The sequence below is a fragment of the Coenobita brevimanus genome, chromosome 97, assembly GCF_032717465.1.
Source record: "Coenobita brevimanus isolate Jiangsu-jjx chromosome 97, ASM3271746v2, whole genome shotgun sequence".
NCBI classification, from domain to species: Eukaryota; Metazoa; Arthropoda; class Malacostraca; order Decapoda; family Coenobitidae; genus Coenobita; species Coenobita brevimanus.
Genome location: NC_137050.1, coordinates 1265877 through 1282463, shown reverse-complemented (window position 1 = coordinate 1282463; position 16587 = coordinate 1265877). Strand labels below are relative to the sequence as shown.

Genomic DNA, 16587 nt, shown 5'->3' with positions numbered 1-16587 from the left:
AATCATAAATCTATAAAAAGTGTATAATCTAACGAATGTAGGAGGCAACTATGGAACTGTCAAAATCAGAAATCCACAATCTTTCATGTACTATATAAAACCACGCCCTTAATTCTATAATACATAGTTACGTGATACTGATTTCACAGTGTCTTCAGGTTTGTGAAAAGCAAACTGTACGACTGTTCTCTCTTCATCAATTTTAAGACTTTCCCTAAAGCCAAGGAAGCTAAACTCAATTACGGTGGCTGTCAAATCCTTCTTCCCAGTGATGTTACATGTTCTTGCTGTTTTCTGACGATATTATTGAGTTTAGAAGGGCTCCGGGGTCGAAAGAGGTCAGTGAAGGCTATATTCAACCTTTCGCTTTCGAAAAGTCTCTCACAAGCTGAATAAAATTGTCTAGAGATGTCAAGAATAACCATATTGGACATCACTTTTCGGAAGATATTTAAAACGTTCCCCAGAACACACCTGCAGACTGACATGCTCTTTATTACTTAATGCTGTTACACCAGAAAGTTGATGTCAGTGTTCTATATTCTTTTAAAGTACTCTAAATAAAAATGTATATTTATTCATGAGATATTTTGCTAACCTGCGCCTTCCTACACTGCCTGTCAACCTCTTCGATCAACCAATGTACCAGGAATGAAAATGTTTGAAGAAGATTTGCAGCTGACGAAACACAACGAAAATATGCTATCCAAAGTTTAGTATTTTAATGTCAAGCACTGTAATAGAATTTTGTATAAGTTACGACATTTTCGGATTATGGTGAATGGTCCTGCTCTGTGATGATAAATATAGGAGAACATCTAGGAGGGTTTCCTGTCTCCGATGTTCAAATTCAGTCTCGTCATACTGTAATTCTTCATGTCGAGATAAAAAAGAAAAAAGAAAAACATGTTATACCAGAGGTGCTTGAAAGCCTCCTGACCCAGCAAAAAGAAGGTCCATAGGTGCTCCACCCTACATGAACTATAGAAAGAAGAAGAAAATAAAGGAAAAGCGAGAGGCAATAAAATTTCCAGTCCTACTACGACGGGGACATAAATAAGGGGGAATGAGGGACATAAAGCCAATTTTAGCATTTATGGACCCTCCCATCGGCAGTGAACATGCCAATAAAAGGCTTTACTATTGTCATTTGAATTGGCACTCGGTAATTACGTAATTACTTCACAGCGATGACGCCATTTTAATATTTTTCTGTACTACCAGGCGATTTTTTTCCACATTTGCCGCTAACGCGATTTTTTTTTTCAGTTTTGCTGCAGACAAGTTTATTTTTTAGTTTTGCTACAAACACGATTTTTTCCGTTCCGCTAGAAACGTGTTTTATTTATTTATTTATTTATTTTTTTTTCAGTTTTGCTACAAACGCTTTTTGTTTCATTTTTGCTACAAACGCGATTTTTTTCTAGCTTTGCTACAAACTCGATTTTTTCTCAGGTTTGCTACAAAAGCAATTTTTTGTTTTTCTACAAACGCATTTTTTTTCCGGTTTTGCTATAAACGCGATTTTCTTTTTCAGTTTTGATGCACAAGCATTTTTTTCCAGTTTCGTTACAAACGCGATTTTTTCGGTTTCGCTACAAACTTTTTTTTTTTTTTTCTTTTGCTACAGACGCGATATTTTTTGTGTTGTTACTATCACGATTTTTCTTTTCTTAAGTTCAGGACAGACTCAGTGAAATATGGCATCCTCTGAAACTGACACTCAGTTACATAACCACTTTACAACTATGACGTCATTTTGCTGTAAGCTTTGTTATTAAAAGACAATATTTCTTCTTTAGTCTTTGACAGGCTCAGTGAACTATAGTCTTTTTGAACCGACACCCAGAATTATATAACCACCTCACAACGCTGACTTCTTCGTATATCCGGTACATATTGCTTCAACAGACGATTTTATTCTGTTAAGGACAGACCGAACTGGAGGGGTTAGATACTAGAGCGCCATCCAGAGTTAAATAAAATCGTCTGATGTTGCTCTGGTGGACGATGATTAGGTAATGAAGACCATCTGTTTTGGAAAGTATGCATCTCAACCAAAAAACCTTTTACCTTAGTTAATTTGAACACTGTAGGGAAGAGACTGTTATAGTGTGTGTGTGTGTGTGTGTGTGTGTGTGTGTGTGTGGAAATTAAATGTAAAAGCCACTGTATACTGTTCACTTAAATGTACATATACAAATATTAGTTGTTACATGAATATTTAAGTTTTAATTCGGAAAATTTCAGGAATACAAGGAAACTGAAATTATCTTAGAATTATGTTCTTGCCCTGGAAGTATAAAAAAAAAAAATGACTTCTTCATACCGAGGAATCTTGATTACTTTATTCTTGCAAATACAATTTTAATTAGCATAAAAGAATCCCGAAAGTAGTGGAGTCAGTAAAGGCTAACACACCCCTCTAGTTCGAAAAGTCTTGCCTGATCCAAATGGAATCGTCTAAACATATCGAAAATAAAGGAAGTCCTCGAAATGAAAAGGTTACACAGCATTATCTAAAACAAAATGAGCGATCAAATACTGTATGTCATTACAGTATGGGGTATGTTGATTAGCATTCTTAACTCCTTTAGCCCAAGGACGTTTTTTTTTTTTATTCATACTAGCTTCAGATGATGTTACTCATGAAATGCCTTTCGTGCTGGAGGAGGTAGATGTAACCTTCAATAGTCCCTTCAGTGTGAGATTTTTTCCCCTAATCTAAAGGAAATTTTCCAAGAAATAGGAAAAAAGTATATACGTCACCGGATTCAAGGTGTATATATTCAGTGATCCGAGACTTCATTAGGGTGTATTCGAGGGTTTCGGTCAGAGTCGACTTCTGACCATGATAAACGGCAGGGAAATATTTTGCTAACATTAGGAGAGACTTTTTGGAGTGGTGGAGTTAAATATATATCTTTCAGTACAAATTGTCTTGAAGGTGAATAAATATTGTCTGGAAACTAACTATAAAGTCCCAAGAATCATGAGGTTAATGTCTAATGCTTGGATGCTTCATTCGGGGCTGGTTAAGGAATATCACTCAAAGTCGACCACCTCTTAGGATTTCAGTTAGCGATTTGTCTATTAGGTGATTAGTTTTAGGGTCTTTAGATTAGGCATTTTTGTTTATAAGTAATATAAGGTTAAAAAAAATAAATAAATAAAAAAATAAAATAAAATAAAAAGTATTAAATATATATATGTACGTGTGCATGAAAGTGTGTATGTTCATATGCATGGATGTGTGTATGTATATATGTATGTATTTATATATATATATGTTCGTATATGTATGTATATATGTATCAGTGTATATACATATATATATTTTTGCCTGACCAGGGGCTCCGGCCCCAATGGTCGATAGGGAAAAAAAAAAAAAAAAAAAAAAGTCGACCACAGCATCGACCATAAACAAGGCGGTGAAATAGACGTGTGGCGGTGCGTTGGATCTCAGGGCTACTACCGGTTGTTATGAGGTAAGTGGTTGATTTACGTGACTGTTTTAATTCCTGTAATCAAGGAATTTTGTTGTTGCTGTTGTTATTGTATTCTTGATGTACTGTCAGATGGTAATTAGCATAGATTAGAAGATCTACTTGTTGTGAAAGGTTGGGGCTTTTCAACACAACACTATGATTCACACACAGCGGTTTTAGTTCAGGATGATTCACTTTGGCTCTTGAGAATTCCCGTTGGCTCTTAAGACAAAACCGGCCGCATGTGACCCTGGCAGTTTCCTCGCCATTTTTTTTTTTTTATTATATTCAATCAGTCTTAAGACAAAAGTGTATAGTCAGACAACTATCTTCCCATTTCTGTCTGAAGAAGATTTGCAGTGGACGAAACACAATGAAAATCCCATTTCAACTAAAGCGTGTCTCAAATGATTCGACTTTTCCGCTATGTGTTCGTCAAACATAGGAGAGAGGCTTGTTTTTCTGACTTTATCTAATACGGTAGTGGGTTATCCATGAAACGAGGGGATTTGGTGTGGCTGAGGGTCGTTCATAAAGTCGTCAGAGTCGTCATGAGGATGTTGATTGAAATGTTTTCCTCGACGTTTTCAGGGACGTGGCATTAAATCTGCCACTCTGATAATTGTAGCTACCTTTAGCATAATTTTTCTGATGTTAGCATCTTTCATATACGAGATGAGAAGGATACGAAATCTGGGAAGGGAGATGGAGGGCGGAAATCCTTGTCTTCACAATTTTAAACCCATAGTTGGTTCTCTCTCTCGTTGTCTTTAAGGAATGGATAAATAAATGAATAAATAAAATTAGAAATTGAAAATAGTAGTAGCTTCATTTCACATTCACTCCCCATCATGACGAATTTGTGGGTACGCGCCAGTATATGGTTGTCATTTTGAGTCCAGGGTCAGAGAGTAGTGATCAAAGCCGTCCACTGTTTTGTCTCATAACCCTACCACATCAAACGGTCTTGTTGATGCCAGTAGCAGTAATATCACGTGTGGTCGGTCTCTCAGCCTCTGTGGGTTTGGCAAACACTGCGACTCCTACCCGGGAAAAGGAAAATATTGACAAAGACGACATCATTCGGTTCTACTCTTCGCTCTGGTTCTCCTATCGTTTTCCCTGAGGTTAATACTGGCATCAGCGCAGTGGGGCTTGGTCAACAGTACCTTCCCATTAAAATACCACAACTCTCCTCTTGCCTCTATCTGTCTTTGTTTCCTTTTTGTCCATGTTTATCTTGCAGTACAGTTGGGGACCTGGATATAACACTGACTACTGAGGGTCTTGGTTTAGGGAAAAACTGGGATTAAACAAACATTGTCTGCCTTAATGATGCGCTTGTAGTCGACAGTCATTGTTTAAGCCTATTTTTGCTGATTTTTCTTCCATCCTTCCATCCATCCATTACCCAATCCTGTGTTACCCCATCAGGGGTTTAGGGCCTTGGAGTTAGGGTACTCATTGTAAATATTAAAGCCAATGGTATCAGTTACTCTTCCATGTGAGGTACGAGTATTATTGAGCTGTTAACCTCAAACATCCCTAAGTCTGAACACTCATGGGTCACGTTCACTTTGAGTGCCTTAATCCACTAGACCATCAGGCGTCTCCTCCTCCGCATACAGTATTTCTCCATCACCGACCTCATATATATAAGACTTTCTCGGCGAGGCTAAAACCTCCTCCTTCCATCTCGCCCACCTTAGCCCAGTATTCATAAATATAAATCATCCTCCAGCGTGACCTCGTTCCATCCTTCTCCCTTCCCATCGTAGCTGCCCGCCTTCCAAACCAGTCCCCCTCTAACCCAACTCTTCTACCAACCTACCCCCTCCAAGACGTCTCCTATAGCTGTCTCCTTTCCAAGCCACCCACTTTCCAAGCCAAGAAATGTTCTAAGTCACCTCTCACAGCTACCCACCACCCAAGCCAACCCACTTCTAAACCAACCCTCTTCCAGAACATATCCTATAGCAACTCACCTTCAAAGCCACTCATCTTTCAAGTCACTTCTTATGGTTAACAACCTCCCTAGCCACCCACCTCCCAAGCCACCTTTTTCCAGCAGCCCACCTCCCAACCCACCTCCCAAACCAATCCCCTTTTAAGCCACCTCTTACAGCTACCCACCTTCCCAGCCACTCACCTCCCAGACCACTTATTTTATAGCAACCCGCCTCCAAAGCCACTTCTTCCACCGTACCTACTTTCTGTGTGGTGACGTGCTTTAAATACCTTTCCTGCTGCCTCCAGACGATTATATTCGACAGTGAGAGACTTCGAATTGCAGAGGTTAGATTTAGTCTTCCTTACTCCTTTAGCTGCTTACGTAGACTCTCAGCTGAATAATATCGCATGACACTAGCTAGATTAGGGTGCCAAATTTCACCCATTGCAGTGAAAGGATAATAGAGGTACGGTAGCTTTTAACAATCTCGAAAATCAGGGCTTCACTTAGATGACTCAAATTAACAGCTCGTAACCAAAATATATTACACTATTCAAACGTGGCTGCAAAAGGTTAACTCCTTCATTAACCCCAAGCCACCTTACTCCTCTTTCTTAAGCTACCCATCTCCCAGCCCACCTACCTCATTCCATTCTCTCCCTATCTCATCACACAAACTCCCCAGGTCACCTCTTCTATCATCATCTTCCCTATCATCATCACTCAGATGTCCCATCATCCTGACCGCCCTTCCATTCCCGTCCCCCACCCACCCATTCCATCAAGTTTAGCCCATTTTCTGGCACCTCTTTCCCTTCCCTCATCCATTCCAGTACACAGGGTCCTCATCTCTTGAGTCAGCTTCCTCCTTCTTATCCTCTTTCTTGTTCCTCCTCCTCCTCCTCCTCCTCCTCCTCCTCTTCTTCTTCCTTCTCTTGCCCTCTCGCTCGGCCCTTCCGTTTTTGTGTTACATAACCAGCTTTGCGAAGGTCGTCTCCTTAATCCGATTGTGGATGATATTCTGATTTATAGGGAGAGAGAGAGAGAGAGAGAGAGAGAGAGAGAGAGAGAGAGAGAGAGAGAGAGAGAGAGAGAGATTACAGACAACACAAACCTTACTGTCCTTTCTAAGTGATCTGACATTAATATTAAAAGACCTGCTCACAAATTACTAGGTTGAAAAATTACAGGCATATAAGAACATATTTATCCACCAGTGTATTTGGCTGCCTCTTAGTCAATCTATCTATCTATCTGTATCTATCTGTCTATCTATCTATCTATCTGTATCTATCTATCTGTCTGTCTGTCTTATGGGCCACGAGCTACCGACATCAGCATCAAAGCCAAGGTGAAACGTCAAGAATGATCCAAGCTTCACACAAAATCAATACCTCCCTAAATCCTTAACAGTCTTCACTCTACCTACAGAAGACGAACAGGAAGAGACAGACAGACAACTTTTCTTGCCTTTGATGTTGCGTTTCCTCCTCTTTTTTTTTCCCTTCCTTCCCACGCTGAGGATAGTGGCGAGAAGCTGGGGATTGTGAGAGTCAGAATTTTGCCTTTTCTTACAATGCCGCGTTCCCTCACGCCTCCCCCACCCTGAGAATTAGACCTTGGCCAGGTTCTATAGGATTTTTTTTTTTTTTAATGCTTTTTAAAACGAGATGAAGCACTTGCAGAACGCTTCACGTGTCCTGAATGAAGTCAAGTTCGTTTCTGTACCTGGTAACTTAAGTCCTGAAACAATGTAAAAGACCACGTATAAATGCTTATCATAAATACAGTAAACGTGTGCTTATTTATGAAGAGAAGAATGAGTGGACTCAGTAAAATGGGCAGTACAGAGTGGAGTGGGTGGGACTGAGTGAGTGGGAAGGACAGGAGTGGGCAAGACTGCGTAGGGTGGGCGGTGGAGTGGTCCCAGGACCACGGGAAACGCAGCCCTAAGATCCCATTTACGAGAAAGCCGAGCAGATTCCCGGGATAAACAAATCTCCCGAACATTTAACTTTTATCATAGATCGTTTTGCTTCTTGTTTATTTTTACTTAAATAATTTGTCTGATTTGATTGTGACGTGTATGGTGGTTGTATGCAGGTGGGAAGATAAGAATATAAACAAGGAAAATTTTATACGTCTAAAGCCTTCGAGAATTTATACATACAGGCCCTGATAAGGCGGAAGTGGGTGGGTGCCTTCGTGTGTGTGTGTGTGTGTGTGTGTGTGTGTGTGTGTGTGTGTGTGTGTGTGTGTAGGGGGGTGGTATTTGACGGCCCGTTGGCTTCATATTGGACGCTCATACCTCTGATCCCCTGTTATCAGCGACACTAAATCAGCTCTCAGTTTTTCTTTCCTACCGTTTTAAAAACCATAAAACAGCAACCAGGAAGGATATAAGCCAACAACATCACCCATTCCTTTAACTATATTGTCAAAAGGGGTGCTGGAGAGGGACTCCTTCATGTGGTGGCACTGACATAACCAGGCGGCTCCACTGCCTGGTTATTCACACGTCCCTCAGTCTCTTCCCTATCCCCCTAAAGGTAGAATGTGAACGGTAGGAGGAGAGCAACTTCATCCTGCAGTCCACTGGGTTCATATCCAGATAAGCCTAAGGTTGCAGCTACTACAACTGTTGCTAAAACGACACAAAAATATATTTAGACACTACTGACATTTATGTTCACAGGAGCGCATGAGGATACAATGGAGAAAATGTTTTATTTTCAAAATCACGAAACTGTCAGTCGCTTAATGATTCATGGAATATGACAACTTGCTAAGAATATCCGTATACTGAATATGCATCAAATGTATGGAACATTGTCAATTGAATTTTACCTTGAGAATCCCTGAACTCGAGCTAAAAAATATAATAATAATAATCTTGCCACAGTCTGTATAATTATCGATATTACGTGAAACCGCCCTTCTTTGGTTGTGTGTGTGTGTGTGTGTGTGTGTGTGTGTGTGTGTGTGTGTGTGTGTGTGTGTGTGTGTGTTTGTGTGTGTGTGTGCTGTAAAATAACTAAATGTTAATTTGATTTACGCGACAGTTCCAAATTAGTTTAGAACTCTCCAGAACAAAAAGTTTGTAGAGATGAGCCGAGCTGGGAGAGTCATCTGATATTATAACTTACACAACTTACAGACGAGAGGGGCCTTACGTAAGACACTGGCATTATGTAAACAGAGGGATCAATAACACTAAATCACGCCCTTCTTGTTTCGGTTAATTTGGACAGTTTCCGAACTTATCTGTAAAAACATATAATCCGCTCACTCACTCACTCATCGACCCATCCATCCATCCAGTCCTTTACTAAGAGGAATCGGTGGCAATGAATCAGTCTTCTTTTCCTAGCCATCTGTAGAACTATATACATCCACTCATCCATCCATCCATCCATCCATCCATCCTTCCATCTCTAGCCCGTCAGGAGAGGCTAGGCTACTCACTCTAGACATTTAAGTTGAGGGTGACAAGTAATTAAACCTATAATTAGATACAGTAAGATACCCACACCGTAATATGTCCATAAGTGCGGGCGTCTCAGGGTAATCGTTTCTCTTGATAAATGATTGAATTACCAGATGCTACGAGGGTAAATAGATGAAGGAGAATACATACTAGAATAGGGAAATAAGCAACGCATCACAGCAAACAATAAACACCACTGCAACTAACAAAGCAAGACCTAAGGCGTGAAGGATAATTGAATAAGTAGCCTAGCAGCAGTAATAGAAAAAGTAAGAAAGCAGCAACAAATTAATGACAAAGAAGACTACAATAACAAAGTGAACACAGTCACAAAATTAACATAGACGGTGAACTAGCACAGGAAATAAGATATCACGAACACTAATAGGCAGATTCAACAAGACGAGAACCTCCAGAAAATAACAAATAAATAATAATAATAATAATAATAACAATAACAGTAATAATCTCACTTAAACCTCCAGAAAAGCACGATCAAAAACGAAGCCCCTCCCCCTCCCCCTCCCAAAAAAAAAGAAAAATCCAGCCACGGCACGGGCCATATAATTTCTGGGCAACAAGATACGGTCGCCGGGTGAAAGGAGGGTTTGATGAACTGAGACGAAGGGCCCGGCGTATTGGGTAGGGGTGGTGGAGCGTGAGGCGAGAGGGACTGAGTGGTGGAGGTATGTAGGCAGGTAGGAAGGGAGGCAGGTAGGTGGGTAAGTAGGTGGTGGTTAGGTAGGAAGGTAGGTTGAGACTTGAGAGGTCAGGAAGCAGGTAGGCAGGTAGTCAGGCTGGGAAGTTTGGACTTGGGAGGTGATTAGGTAGGTATTTGGGTATGTAGACAGGTAGGTAGGTATGCAGGTAGACATGTAAGTAGGAAAGTCGACTGGTTGATAGATACATTGGTAGGTAGGTACTGTAGGTAAGTAGACAGAGATGATGTTAGGTAGGTAGACAAGCAGGCAAGTAGGTAGATACCGAAGGTAAGAATAGATACGAGGATGTTTATGTTGATAGGTAGCAGGTAGTCAGGCAGACAGATGAGTGCAATAGATAGGTAGGTAGGTAGGCAGACAGTTAGGTCAGTAGGCAGGCAGGTAGGTAGGTCAGGAGGTAGGTAGGTAAAGTACGTAGGCAGGTTGAGAGGTAGGTAGGTAGGCAGGTAGATAGGAAGGTTTCCGGCCAGAGATGAAGGGGAAATTAATGATAAGAGAGTCGTGCGGTGTGAGTGTGTGGGTTCTCTCTCTCTCTCTCTCTCTCTCTCTCTCTCTCTCTCTCTCTCTCTCTCTTCGGATGAAGGGGAAATTAGACTGATAAGAGAGTTGTGTTGATAGCATTAGTGTGCGGTTCTCCCGTTGCCTTTCTCCCCTCCCCCCCGGCCTTTTCATCCCTCTCTCTCTCTCTCTCTCTCTCTCTCTCTCTCTCTCTCACCTGTCCACTACGATTTATAGCCCACATCTCATTATGCACACGTTCAGAATCCTTCGAAATAAATACCCACTCTCTCAATCTCCACTTCCCAGATTCCAGTGAGAGTATATCTATAAATCGCCAATCCCTCAAATCAGCTTAATATATCACCTGAAAAAAAAATAAATCCGCATCGAGCTGCCCCAAAGCCCGTTTCGTGCGGGAGAGATCTTGATGACTGAGATATGCCGCAGAAAAATGCCACTCTGCTTGGTCGGCGATATTCCCATGCCTAATTTGAGACGATGGAGGAGTTTGTGATTGCTTGGAAGGGGTAGAGGATGGAGAGGATGGATGGTGGAAGGAATAATGTTGGTGGACTTGAATGACGGTGGAAGGATGGCGGGATTTTATGATGGCGGTAAAGATGTTGGCAGAACTGGATGGTGGAGATGGTGGAAGGAAGGATTAATGATAAGATTTCATGGTGGAAGTAAAGATGCTGGCAGAACTGAATGATAAAGATGATGCAAGGACTGAATGTAGGAAGTAATGATTTTGGTGCAAGCGGTACTGGTGTCAAGGGTCATGGTGGTGGAAAAAGAGTGATTGAAGAACTGAAAGTAAGTGATGGCAGAGTTGAATGGTGTCAGAGGTCGGTGTGGTGGAAATAAGAGTAATGGAAAAACTTAATGAGGTCACAACGCTGGGGAAGGTAACAGGGAGTAAGTCACATACCACATTATTGCATATACTACAGACAGATAGACAGATACACAGACGGACACTCAGAACAGACAGATAGATAACTGAGAGTATAAATTCATCACCGACCTCCACGAAATAAACTTTAAACGCTCCCCAAACTCAGCTAAGAATTTCCTGGACGGTGTACGAGAGCGAAACTTTTCAGGTTAAATCTGTTTCGTAATCGTGCAATCAAGCTCCTCTCTTGTCCGGATAAATTCAACAACAGTAATGATATTTCACAAAACTTTCGACTTCTAATTTCATGGGTGTGTAAGTTCATCAGACACGTTCGCTTCATGCCGCTCAGGAATTAAAGAAAAATTTACATACCTAAACTCTGACGGCGGAAGTTCCGAGGGAGTAATTTCTCAGCTGTGTAGGCCGTAGTAACGCTGTTTATAAGCTGCTCCCGATTCTAGCGAGGAAATACATAGGAAAAAATATACAACCATTTTATTATTTTCTTCGGCGTTCCTGCTTGTAGCCGATGCACTTTGCCATAAACACTATTGAATGGAAATTTCTTTGCTAAAGTTTTATACCGTTTTACACTATCAACAGGCTACTTGGAATTTTTAATACTCTGTAGCATTTAATAATATCATCACTGACTGTTGGTAATAAAACAAGTAGCTGTTGTATGATGTATAAGTTTGGAAAAAGCAAGTGCGGAAGATACATATCTCAGAAAATATATCATCTATATTATGCGTGTTTGGTTAGCTAGCTATAGACTACACAAGGAACATTAAAAGGCAAATAGGGAAACGAGTGTAAGTTTTGAGGAAGGGATGTTTTGTGACCACTTCCCTTCTTACGTCTAAGTGGAATAACGAAGATGTGCAGGTAGACAAAATGGCAGTAAATCCCTTTATTTCACCGCCCAAACATCATTGGCAAGGACACACCAGGAGCCGTAGGTCTGCAAGCACCTCTTTGGCTTCTTCTTTTTTTTTCTGCTCATAGCACATTATTATTACTTGGTACGTTATTTATGCAAACTTTGTCCATAATTCAAAGGAATGCCTGAATATATGAATCAGGTGTAATGCGAACAATTATTCTCAAATGTAAAAGGTAATATAGAGCATTTACTGAAACCTTGTAAAAATTCTTAACCCTATCTCGCCCAGCTGATGGTTAGTTTTGTGAGACTGTTGGGTTGGTTTGAATAGTAACCAAGGATACTCATTCCTACCTCATAACTAAGGCTCATCAAATTTTATGCAACCATGGCTTAGTATTTGAGTTCTAGGAGTGGCCCAGTTCCCTCATATGAAAGCAAACACTGCAAACAGACTATAGTAAGCTTTCTATGTACACGAAATACAGCCCCAGCACAAAGTAGCTAAGCTTAGTGAACAAGGTGTAGTAGTAATCCTTCCCTTTGCTTGGACCCCTTCCTCCAATTTCATTGTAAATTCTCTCTTTTCCTGTTAATGCTTTTTTTTTTCTTTTTTTCATTTTGTTAACCCTTGCAAGGCTATTTTTTCCGCAGTTCACATTTCCAGTCTCACTTTGGCAGCATGATGGGCAGCGGGGGCTGGGTTGCGCTATTTTTACTGGGTGGGACGCCATTTTTAGCTTAGGGTTGCTGGCTGTTCTGGATAGGTGGAAGGGGAGGATGAGGACATTCCCTGACATTTGCGTTTTATTGTGTTTAATGGGATAGAGGGCTAGGACGACGACGACGATGATGATGACGATGATAATGATACATTCTTATTGGTCATGTGTGAGATTATGGGGCAACACCTTTTTTTTTGTGTGTGTGAAAGTGGAACACCATTTATTTTATTTATTTTTTTGGCTGGAGTGTTATGGATCGCTGGAAGGAGGGAGATAATGATGGCTGTGATGATTTTTTTTTTTCTAGGATAATCTGTGACGTGTTTTATTTACCGTTTTTGCTCCTTGGATATGATTACATCTTTCTTTTTCATTTTTCTTGTCACCTTCTTCGGAGAGACTTTTTTGACTACAGGAGTTAGTCTTGATTAAACCTTTCAGGACGATCTGTCTTTTCTGTCTTTTTCTTGTTATTATGCTCACTTTAACTTAGCCCAGATTTTCTTCTTTTTGCAGCTTACTTCACACAGCTGAGAGGCAGAAAAAGACAATATTACAGCTCTGCATCCTTTCATAACTTTTCCTCCTGACTAGCACCATATTCTAGTGCTAATCTCTTGTTGTACCTCAGCATTCAAGATGGAGAGACGGCACTTTTAAGCCAAGTTAGAATAAATAGAGTATAGTGTTGGAGGTAATTAAGGCTATATCAGGTGCCTCCAGCCTTAGATGAGTTTTCAGTGACTTTTCTTTCTTCTTTTTCTTTTATTTTCTTTTTCTTTTCTTTTTGTTGCAGTGTTGTTGACTGCTTTGAAATACTGGGAGGAAGGGGGTGGAGAAAATATTCACTGGCATCTTATGTTACTGGAGTGAGGGTTAGACGGATTCTCTCTCTCTCTCTCTCTCTCTCTCTCTCTCTCTCTCTCTCTCTCTCTCTCTCTCTCTCTCTCTCTCTCTCTCTCTCTCTCTCTCTCTTCCGGGTTTAATTTTTATTTTCATTTTCATTTATTCCATATTATTTTATTTTATAGGCACTGGGGACGTTACATATATCCTTTATTTACCCCTTCACCGCAAGAGGTCCCTCCTGACTGTATCAAAATCCAAAGGGAACTGGAATAAAATGTAATATACGTCATGGAGCTGAAGGGGTTAAGATAATTTTGTCTACAACAGATTTCTGAGATTCGACTGGGCAAGATTTTTCAGTAGCTTAGGTTAGTTTTAATTCGAAAAAATATAATAATCACAAAATAAATGTAGAAAAATCATGACTTAATTACAAACTCAAGAATCTCTAGGAAAAATGAGAGTGAAGGAAGTTGGAGGCCTCTATTAACTGAATTAAGAGTATTTAAAGTTGATCCAGACTTCTACATAGTTACGCTCAACCTTCCAGAATCTTGGAGTTTTCCTTTTAGTCGCGGCCTTGAAGTTATGAAAAAAAAAAAAATCTCTTTTCTCCCCGTGGATGTAACGTAGATGAGGCTTCTCTTGACACGGCCACCGCGTAACAACCCATTCCCCACGAGCACGTAGGAAAGCAGGTTTGTGCCCGGCGAACGAACAAAGCTTCATGGGTGAAATTATGTATCTAGATATCCTCATTCAGGTTTTGATGGGCGCCCAGCTGGCATGGTGTAGCATTTATTTATATGGATAAATAATATATGCACCATTTTGCCCGTAATTTTGTAAAGCAGCGAGAGTTTACTGCACAGTTAATCTAATTTATAGCCACTAAATGTGTTTGTATTTTGAAGGATGAAAAAACACACGAAAAAGAAATATTACTACAAAGATAGCATAAAAGAAATGGCATTGTAATGAAGAGACAATATCTATATCAAGAAGAATCTCTGTGCCTGTTTTTTAATTACCTCTCAGAAGATATATAGTTCACTGCCAGTATGAAATAATGGCTCGCTGCTATTAACCTCATTACCCATATGAGAAATAAATTTGAAACAGTTTATTGCAATCAAGCACTTAACAAGGGGTCGTGCCGAAGAATGAGGACTTTCAATAATGTTATTTTTCTTTAAAATTCCGCCATACACACAATGTTATTTTTTACGATATCTCCCAGGATGGATAAAATATAATAAAAACAAGCCTTACATGAAGTACCATATAAAAATCTTTTAAGAAAGGTCAGAGCAGAGTGAAGTGTATTAGGCTGTAGTATGTGTAGTGTATTAATATGAAGGGAGGCAGAGTGACGTTTAGCAGAGTGCATGGATGAAGTGTGAGGTGTGTGTACGTGAGATGTAGCAGAGTGTGGCAAGGCAGTGAGGTGTGGCAATATGTAACGAGACAGAGGTATGTATATGAGCAGTGGAAGTGCTTATTGTTACTGCACAATGAACTTCTAATCACTTTGTAAATGAGGTAATAACTAGTGTCACAGTGGACATTAAATTGGGCATAAATTATAAGAGACAGGGGAAAGGGACAATCACACACACACACACAAATACACACACACACACACACACACACACACACACACACACACACACACACACACACACACACACACACACACACACACACACACACACACACACACACACACACACACACAAGAAAAAAAAAATGCCTCAGTAAATCCAAATGCATAAACCTAGATTTATCAAACTTGGGCCTCAGATGAGATTATGTATATTAGACAAGAAGGTATAATGAGAGGTGGTTTGGGATAATAAACTCATCTAGGCCTGTCTGAAACTTTAATAACGCCCAGGTCAGCAACAGGAGTATTGCCTTGAGGTTAAAGAGAGAATTGTTACTTACTGAATGTATAAAGTACTGCGAAATATTACCAACAGCGTTAATTATTTACTCGTACAGCTTTATGGTAGGTGGCATAAGGAGCATCGTAGTTCCTGTTCTTTAGCGACTTAATTTTCGTAATATAAACCAGGCTAAAGACATAACCTCCTCGGCAAAAAAAAAATAAATAAATAAATGTGCCTCTTGACTGAAGGAACTAAAGCGACGAGAAATTAGTAGAAACGCAAGTAATGGCAAACATGATCATTGTGTTTTTACTGTGAATAAATTAAAGAGGTTCCCAACTTATAAAACTAACCAAAGAATGTAATGCGCTAAAATAATGGATGTTAATGAAGGAAAAGAGGTGCAGTATTATCCGTTTCCAAAGACTGTGTTATATTGGGCCATTATCTCCTTCGAAAAAGCCCTCAGTCCCTGCATGAGTTTTACGTTTAGTGTGATGGCCACGCTTCGTCGTTTTCATCTTCATGGTTATAAAACACGCCAGTTCGCGGGGCAATTTTGGGCTTTTTGAGAGTTCATATATATATTTTTTCATAATCATCGTCAAGCGGCATTTTCCAGCGACGTATTCTATTCCCATCTCATTTTATTATTCTGCCAGTGGTATTCAGGTTTCATTTTACCTTTTTTTTATGCCATATTTTATCATTTTTCCATTAGACATTTCCAACATTTTTTTTTTATTATTTTCTTTCTCTCTTCAAGCCGTTACAATCCTCGGAAGTTTTCTTTTTCCCTTTTTTTCTTTCATTCTTTGTTTCCTTCTTTCTTCATTCTTTTCTGTTTTCTGTTTCTATTTTTTTTTTTTTTTTTTTTTTTTTTCGAGCTGTTGGGGTTAGCGACTCTTCATTGTGAGGAGTTAATCATAAGTTGAGTAAAATCGTCTAGTAGCAGCAGAATGAAACAAAAACCGTCTTGGGGCTGAGGGGTTTAGTTTTATTCTCTTTTCTCTATTAACCCCCTCAGTAAGATCAAGGTGTTCCATTTTAATCATGCGGCTACTAGACGATTTTATTCAGCTTAGGGAGGATCTCAATTGGTAATGAATTAATGAAGGATGCACTTACCTCCTCCAGTTAATTCGAAGATCTATCGTAAATTAAATACAATTGCCAGGTGTAGTT

General features: G+C 39.9%; 1 protein-coding gene across 1 annotated transcript in view; it reads left to right on the top strand.

Annotated features, from left to right (window-relative positions):
* LOC145413766 (nephrin-like) overlaps positions 1 to 16587 on the top strand; it is a 149305-nt gene that overhangs the window by 72829 nt on the left and 59889 nt on the right. The window lies entirely within an intron of this gene.